The sequence below is a fragment of the Hipposideros armiger genome, unplaced genomic scaffold, assembly GCF_001890085.2.
Source record: "Hipposideros armiger isolate ML-2016 unplaced genomic scaffold, ASM189008v1 scaffold_134, whole genome shotgun sequence".
Classification (NCBI taxonomy): Eukaryota; Metazoa; Chordata; class Mammalia; order Chiroptera; family Hipposideridae; genus Hipposideros; species Hipposideros armiger.
This window is the reverse complement of record NW_017731484.1, coordinates 1,169,647-1,177,639: the sequence shown is the minus strand read 5'-3', so window position 1 is coordinate 1,177,639 and position 7,993 is coordinate 1,169,647. Positions and strand designations below refer to the sequence as shown.

Below are 7,993 nucleotides of genomic sequence, written 5' to 3'. Positions count from 1 at the left end.
CAATGATGGTGCCAACTTGGGCCAGTGAAGCAACGTCCTCCACAACTAGACTTAATAACAAAACGACAGCAACTTGTCTGTTCCCCTTCCCCCAATTCCCCAGCACTGTTCCCATCCCCCCAATTCCCAAATAAAAATCTTTAAAGAAAAAAAAAAATCACAGAGTTCTTCCTCACCTTTCCCCATTCTATATTTTTATCTCTCTTCTTCCATAGTGAAACGCCCAGATTTCCAGAAATATCAACAGTTACTCATTTGACCTATCCCTACAATAAACAAAAAACAGTTTCCAATTTGTGACACCAATACCATGACCAATAACACACTTAACAGAGTCAAGTTCAAGATTGTTTTCCAATTATTTTTTATCCTTAGAGTATACATTCCACTAAGGATATGGAGTCAGGAAATTAAATTTAAAAATTACTTGAATGAATTCTTTTCTTTGCAGAGTAATCAAACTGATATACAGTTAGGGTCACTGTTTCTGTTGTGGTCGGCTTTAGGGTTTGGTTTTTTTTCTTTCTTTTGGATCTAATTTAATTTGTGAATATGTAAAATATTTATCTGGTTCAAAAATCAAAACTGTCTGAAAAAGTATAATCAGTAAAATTGCCCTCTCATTCTTATGTCCTCTACTCTGTTTCCACCCACCCCCTACAGGTAAACATTTTAATTAATTTCTGGTTTATCCTTCGTGTGTGTGTGTGTGTGTGTGTGTGTGTGTGTGTGTGTGCGCAAACATATTCTTATTTCTCCTGCTTTCTCAATCCAAAGGTGGTATACTACATACACTCTTTTGCATCGTGCTTTTTTCATTTAATAACATATCCTAGAGGGCCGGCTGAGTGACACGTTGGTTAAGAGTTGGCTTGGGATGCCAGCTCTGAGCAGCAGGGCCCCGGTTTGGATCCCACATGCGGGCCAGTGACGCTGCGCCCTCTACAGCCAAGATGGTGAACAACAGCTCGACCTGGAGCTGGGCTGCCATGAGTCGCCGGCGACAGCGTAGGCTGCAGTGGGGCTGCCCTGAGCTGCTGTAAGCTACCGTGAGTGGCTGGCAGCCAGCATGAGCAGCCGGCAGCCAGTGTGAGCAGCCAAGAGCCACCGTGAGCGGCCGTCCAGTGGCCGGTGACCAATCTGCCTCACCTGGGAAGAGCGCAATGATAGTACCAACATGGGCCAGTGAAGCGACGTCTTCCTCAACTAGACTGAAGAACAAAAGGATAGCAACTTGTCTGTTCCCCTTCCCTGATTCCCCAAGCTGTTCCCCTTCCCTAATTCCCCAATAAAATCTTTAAAAAAACAACAACAACATATGCTAGAAATGACATCATATAGGTTCACAGGTCTCCCACTCATTGTTTTTGGCTACATAGTACTCCATTATGTGGATGTACTGTTGTTCATTCAACCAGTCTATTAAGGATAGGCATTCAGTAGTTGCCAATTATTTCCTTTCCTGTTACAAATATGCCTCAGTGAACCACCTTGTGTGTATGTCTTTTTGTATTTGTGAATGTGCATTTTCTGGATAAATTCCTAGAAGTAGGACTGCTGGGTAAATACACATTTTGTTGGTGTTTTTTTAGATATTGCTAACCTCCCCTCCATAGGGGTTCTGCTGGTTTGCCCTCCTGGCATTGATTTTACAATCTAAGCGGATCTTGCTATGAGGTGTTCTGAGCTGAGTTTTCCCAGCCTACCTGCGAGTTCTTAACCTCCCACCAATAACACTACCCCAAGCTCCCTCTGCCCTAGTGATCTGGCAGGAAGGCAAGAGCAAAGGGGTCTCGCTGATTCCATTCCAGTTCATCTTCCTGAATTGTCCTGGAGATGTCTGTACTCCACTTGGGAAACCAGAGCAGAGGGAAGTGATGAGGCTGAACACGTCAACCAGAGAGGAACTGGTGAGGCAAAAGAGATTAGGACACCTACGTTCTCACCTCCCTTTTCTCTCCTTTGGCCTCTCCACTATCCCTCCCAACACAAATTGCCTCCAACAGCAACTCCCTGGACGGGGAGCCCTTGGTTCTGGTCCTAACTAGATTTTTCCTCCTCAACCCACACCCACGTGGGCTAAACACGGAAGACTGGCATAGGGTGGAGGCAGAAGTCGAAACTCCCTGTCATTTCTGTTTTAACATGTGCAGAGGAAATAAGTCAGTGGAACACGGATGGCTCATATAAGGGAACAGAGGAAAGAGAAGACAAAGAGAAATGCTGGGAAAGGAAGCCGAGTACAAAACATTCCACACAAGCCTCTTGGACTCCAGCCCCAGAGCCCACTTTATTGCTATGACCCGTTCTACAGAAAGGGGAAAAAAATGAGTGGAAAAAGGAGGTCTTTCCAGTTTGACGGCGGGGCCCAGGGGTTCTGCTTGTGGCCCAGAGGTCCTTCTTGTCTTTCTCATCCCTCCTTCCTGCTCACACCTACCCACCAAATATCAATTGGGGATGACAGGAATCAATGCATGTCTGAAGAGCAGGGAACTGAGCTGGGAAGGGAGGCTGTCTAAGAGCTAGGCTTGGGAGAAGAGGTCAGAGGGCAGGAAGAATTCCCCCCAGGAAAGGCAGTGAGGCCCAGGGGAGGGCACTCCTCCTCAAGGTCAAATCAAACACCTGGGTCAATCTAAGCTAAACATGTTTCTTAAGGTCCGGAGGACCAAGAACGAACACCTTCCTTTCCTCCCTCCAAAGCTAGGTGGATATGGAAAGCCCTAGACAGGCAGAGCTTATCCATGTCTTTGGGTGCTGGATCCAAGGCCAGGAGCATAGAAAAAGAGAGAAAAGGCCGGGGGTGGGGGGGGGGGGCAGGGGACTGAGATTTTTCTAAATTCTTGAATAAGAGGCAGTTTCCTGTGGAATGTATGAATTGCTGCAGGTGGCAGCTGGGTTAGTGCTGGGCTACCATCCAGTCTGTGAGAGTGGGGGGCGCAGGGGGAGGTAAAGCGCCCCAATACCCTTGCCCAGGGACTTCACCCCCTCCCCACACCACCTTGCTTCTTCCAGCACTTGGGCAAACTCTTAACTGCTCCACTTTTGCCCCTCACTGTGCCCTCCCGTTCGAATGTCAGGCTTTCTTCTGACATCCAAAGACCACAGAAATCTGACAAATCTGACTCAGCCGCTCCCTTCCACTATTATTGTGGCAGCATCAGCCCAAATGAGGTTGATTCCCAGGTTCCCCCCCAAAATGCCACTTCCGTCTCAACAAACATCGTCCAAGCACCTTTTAATGTCTCAGGGACTGTGTTACGTGCGGGAGCCGCCGGGGCTAAGAAAGCTGTGATCTTTCGACTTGACCTTGAATTCAGCCCAGGCCGCGGAGGTGGACAATGGAAGGGGAAAGGACCGTGGCCCCCCTCCTCGGTTCAGAGCATCTTCTGCTCAGAGCCCTCCGACCAGGGCAGAGCCAGGCGTGGAGATGAGGCGCTAGGGGAGGGGCGGCGGCGCGCGCCCGCGCAGAGCCGCGGGGAGAGGAGCCGCGGATTCGCTGCGGTCCGGATCCAGCCCCGCAGCCACCGACCCCGCAGCTCCAGACCAACGGAGCAGGCGTGTGGGTGCGCGCTAAATAGGGAACCCTCCTCGAACCTACGAGAATCTATCCCTAGTCAGAGCCCTGAAAATTGGAAGGTGGACTGCAGGAATGATGCACCCCCAAGTGGGAAGTGGGAAGCGGGGAGCGGCGAGATTTAGAGGATGTACCTCCGCAAGATGGTGGCAGGGAGGATGGGGCTCCCGCGCAAGTGCCAAGAAACGGATCCTCCCCCTCCCCTTCCTACAGAACAAGGGCAGGATCCTGTCTTGGGTCCCTTAGCCCACTGCGAAAGGTCTCATTTCCCTCCTAGATCAGAATACCGGCAGGGAGGGAAAACGTGTCTAGCCTTAGAGTGCAGTCAGGTCAACCATCCAACACCTCAAAATGAAAACAGGTTACTTTTGCTTCCCCAGCCCCATTGAAGCTCTCCTCCAAGTCATTTACTTCCTTTTTTCCAGTTTCTAAGCTCTCTCTTTTACCATCCGTCCAACCAAACTAGCTGGGGCAAAGGGCAGGTGCTTCCTCTCCCCCTGGACTGACCCCTACAGATGTGTCAGCCTCAGGTCCAGGACAACCTCCCAGAGCCAGCTCCCCATGCCACCACCACCGAGCCTCTAGCCGCTCGCTGTCTGAGCCATCACCTCTTCCTGCCTTCCCCCTCTTAAACCTTCCTCCAGCCCGTCCCTCCTGACGCCTAGGTCCCTCTCCATGGCCTGCCCCAGCCTAGGAGAACCCTGGTCTCTTTCCTTCTTCCTTGTAAAGAGGGCCCCAGCTGAGGGGGCTGGAGGGAGACCTCCACAGAGGAAGGTCGGAAGGAGCAGCTCTGGGGAGGGGCTCAACGAGCGAGGGGAGGATCTTAACAGAGGAGGATCTCCACCCAGAGGAGGAGGTGGCGCTGTAGAATAGGATTATACTTCCCCTCCCCCCAGCGGTCAGTTGAGGGCCCGCCTATTTCTTCATCTGACATTCCCCTTACCAGGCCAGCCCGCGCAGACTTCGCCAATGCAAGTTATTGTAAGTCCATCAGGAATGCCCAGGAGAAAGGTGCCTCTGGCCAGCAGAGTGCCCACTCCCTTCCAGGATGTGGCGGGCCCCGCCCGCATCCTCCATACCCAGCAAGAGAGAGCTCTGGTCCTTTAGTGTGATGGAGGAGTGTGTGAGGCTGGACTCGTCCCGGAGAGGATGCCAGCCAGCTTCCTCCACCCCAAGAGCGAGCCAAATATGTGAGTGAGCATAAGTGTGAAGGGAGGGCAGGAGAAACAATACAGCCTTAACTTCTACCTGTTCAGCCCCAAGACTTCAGGGACACTCCCAAAGATGCCTGCAGCCAACCCCAACAGCCAAACATTCACCAGCCCTGCAGTCAACAGCCTTGAAATTGCAAACTTTCCAACTTAACCCCTTCTTTCTTCAATTTGGGACCAGAGATACATGGGGCGGTGCCCTCAGAGGCACTCATACAGTTGGTTCTTGACGCTCTGCTCACACTCAAACAACAGCAGTACAGGGAACTCCCAGCTTTTTCCACTGCTAATTATAGACGTGAATGTCTGAGGATGTTTTGCAAGTGGCAGAGAGAAACTGCTGAGGTTTCTTTATAAAGCCAAAGAAATAAATTTGTGTATTCCCCTTCCTCACCTCCCAACTTCTAGCTCCACCCAACTCCCAGTAAGCCCCTCTCCTAGCCTTCACTGCAGCCCCTCCTTCTTGTTGAAGATTTCTTACTTGGTTCTTTTTTTTTTTTCCATCTCTCTTTGGGGCTTTCGAGAAAGGGAACAGACGCGGAAAATATTTTTGCAACAGTTTTCCATTAGGCATCTCATTCCCAAGCCAAGGGGGAGGGGGAAGGCAGAAACGGATGGTGGTGGTGGGGGGTGCATTTTCCAAAAGCTCAATTTGGGTGTGAAAAAGACAGTCACTCCATTCTCCTACCCCCACGGTCCAGGAAAAACAAAAACTAGGAAAAGGAAAAGCAGTCACTTGTTTGATTATACGGTTTCTCAGAACTGAGTCTAGGAAAGGAATACAGTATTTGACAAATCTGTGTGTGTGCGCGCGCCCGCGCGCGCACACACACACACACACACCAAACCCAGTCACAAGAAATATGCCAGGAAGAGTAAATTCGGGAGTTTTAGACTCCATTGAGAGGAAAGAAATAAACAAAGTTTGCAAGTCGCGAGTCAATTCATTCTCTGCAAGCTTACCTCTTTTTCTAGCAAAGATCCAGGCTTCTCCAAGCAGGACGCTCCCTCCGGGTTTCCATGGACAGGGTGGGGCGGGGGTGACCACCACTGGTCTCCCCAGTGTGGCAGTCACGCTAAAGAATCTGGCTTTAATCTCCTGCCTTTTCTGCCACCGCCAGGGAGTGGGTAGGGTCTCCTCCCCCTGGCCCTCCCAGTTGGAAGGACCTCTCAGGTTCCTGGAAGATAATAATGCAAAGGAGCTGGGCGGGTGTCTGTGGTCTTGCTTTCTTCAGAAGGATGGTAACCCCAGGAAGTTCGTGCCTTCTCCAACCCCCAGCTTTGGATGGTCTCAACAGCAGAGCTTTCTTAAGAAAATGCTTGTCATGGCAACAGCTCGAGCCAACTAGACCAGACTCCAGCTCACCAGCTCTCCCCAGCAGTGCGGGAGGAGAAAGGGGAGGAGCGAGAGGTGGAAGGGAGGTGGGACTTGGCGAGAAGCCAGACTAGCACTCCACTGTTAAGGTGGCCCGATGGCAATCTGTGGCTTCTTCCTGGTTCGTCTTAAGGGGGAATGGAGAAAGGAAGGGGAGGAATCCTTTCTTCTCTCAGAGTTTCCTCCCCGCCCAGGCTCTCACTTGTTGAAAGTAGGGTTGGGGGTGGAGGTGGGGAGTGGATGTGGGTGGCAGTATTCAACCGTTGCTGGGTGGAGGGAAAAAAGGAAGCTTCTGGAGGCGGTTAGCTTCCTGCAGCTCTTTTTTGGCCTCTCAACCTGTTACTCACTTAGACCCAGGACCCAGAAACCCAAAAACCCAAGGTCTCTTCGGTAACTTGTACCATCCACTTTCATCTCTGGCCCCTCTGAATAGGGAGCTCGCTGGAGAAGCAGAAGGAATTGCTTGGGTTGCACACACACCTACACAGCTTTGCTTATACACACACCTTAGTGCACAGCCTTCACCCAGATTTCACACACACCATCCTGGGTCACATTTTGCTCCCTCTTGCCTCTGTATCCCGCAGAGGCACATCCACAGCACATGATAACTGCTGCCAACTTGTGAATCCTACTATGCATGGGCTATGGCACCAAAAGCTTTGTACATATGGTTTCCTTTCTAATGCTCATGGCAATCTTGAAAGGTACTTATTATTATCCTCATTTCAGAGTTGAGGAAATTGAGGATCAGTGACTCGCCCAAGGTTACACATCTGGTTAATAACAGAGCCAGAATACAAGGCCAAGTCAGAAGCTCCTGTACTTTCCTGTGCTTGTGTCATACTCTGGCATGCATTTCCATTTTAATTTGCACACACTCAGACACCATGCACATTTATACACAGCCTATAAACTGTTAATCATAGCCCTGCAGCCACACACCCACCAGTGTTGTGCAACAGTGCCACCCATAGATTTTGCCTAGAACTTTGTGGCTTTCAAGTACAAACATGTACCATAATTGGTTCACACACCGTGTCTTCATTGACTGAGCTATTCCCACACCTACCTCAGCACACACACTCAGTCATATACATATGCTTATGGAAGACAGGTTAAAGTTGTAAACTATGCTGTGAAGAAGGTGACCCACCATAACTTCAGGGGTTTGGAAAGAGGCCGCTTTGATTCCCACCTTCTAACCAGGCATCTCACACCATAAGGGCCCTCCTTTGCCCCAGGACAAAGAACTGCATGTACACTGAGGAACAGAATTGTGAATTCGACCCTGGGCTCTGGTTTCCCTCTGCCCATTAACATCCTTCCCGATTTCCTAACATCTGGGTCCTTTCTTTCCTCTCTTTAGTACTATCCTACTATTTCTCAACAACTCATCCACATCCGATTTCTGAGCTAGGGAAAGTTAAACAGACAAAAGTGAAGAAACTTTTGCAGAGTGGTTGGGCTTGGCTCAGAGCTCAGAGTTCCCCAATGCGGTACTAGAGATTGCCTGCTGCCATCTATCTTGGGAGCCAAATCCAAGATAAGCCCCTGCCTGTCCTTGTGCCCCTCCTCCCCAGCCTAGCCCAGCGGATGGAAGGTTGCAGGGGTGGGAAGGGGAGTTTAGGGCTACCTTCTGTGGAAGCCATCCATGGATTGTTCTCCAGCAGTCTCTTCTTCCTTGGGATTGAGGGTCTCGCATTAGGAGGACACCAAAGGTGAGATTCTTTTTCTTATTCACTCCCTGTCCCTCTCCAAACTTCTCTGGTCCTTCCCACCCCACTCCCCAGAGCATTTTAGTGGAAGAGCTAATGGCAGGGATAGAGATGG

The 7,993-nt window shown here is 50.3% G+C and overlaps 1 protein-coding gene across 6 annotated transcripts in view; it reads right to left on the bottom strand.

Annotated features, from left to right (window-relative positions):
• The window catches only part of ATP2B4 (ATPase plasma membrane Ca2+ transporting 4), a 92,991-nt gene extending 86,818 nt beyond the window's left edge, over positions 1-6,173 (bottom strand). For all 6 annotated transcript variants that reach the window (XM_019649679.1, XM_019649682.1, XM_019649677.1 and 3 more), the window contains exon 1: positions 5,749-6,173. The gene's annotated coding sequence lies outside the window, so the exon portion shown is untranslated. The remainder of the gene's footprint in view (positions 1-5,748) is intronic.
• Between the last annotated feature and the right edge of the window lie 1,820 nt (positions 6,174-7,993).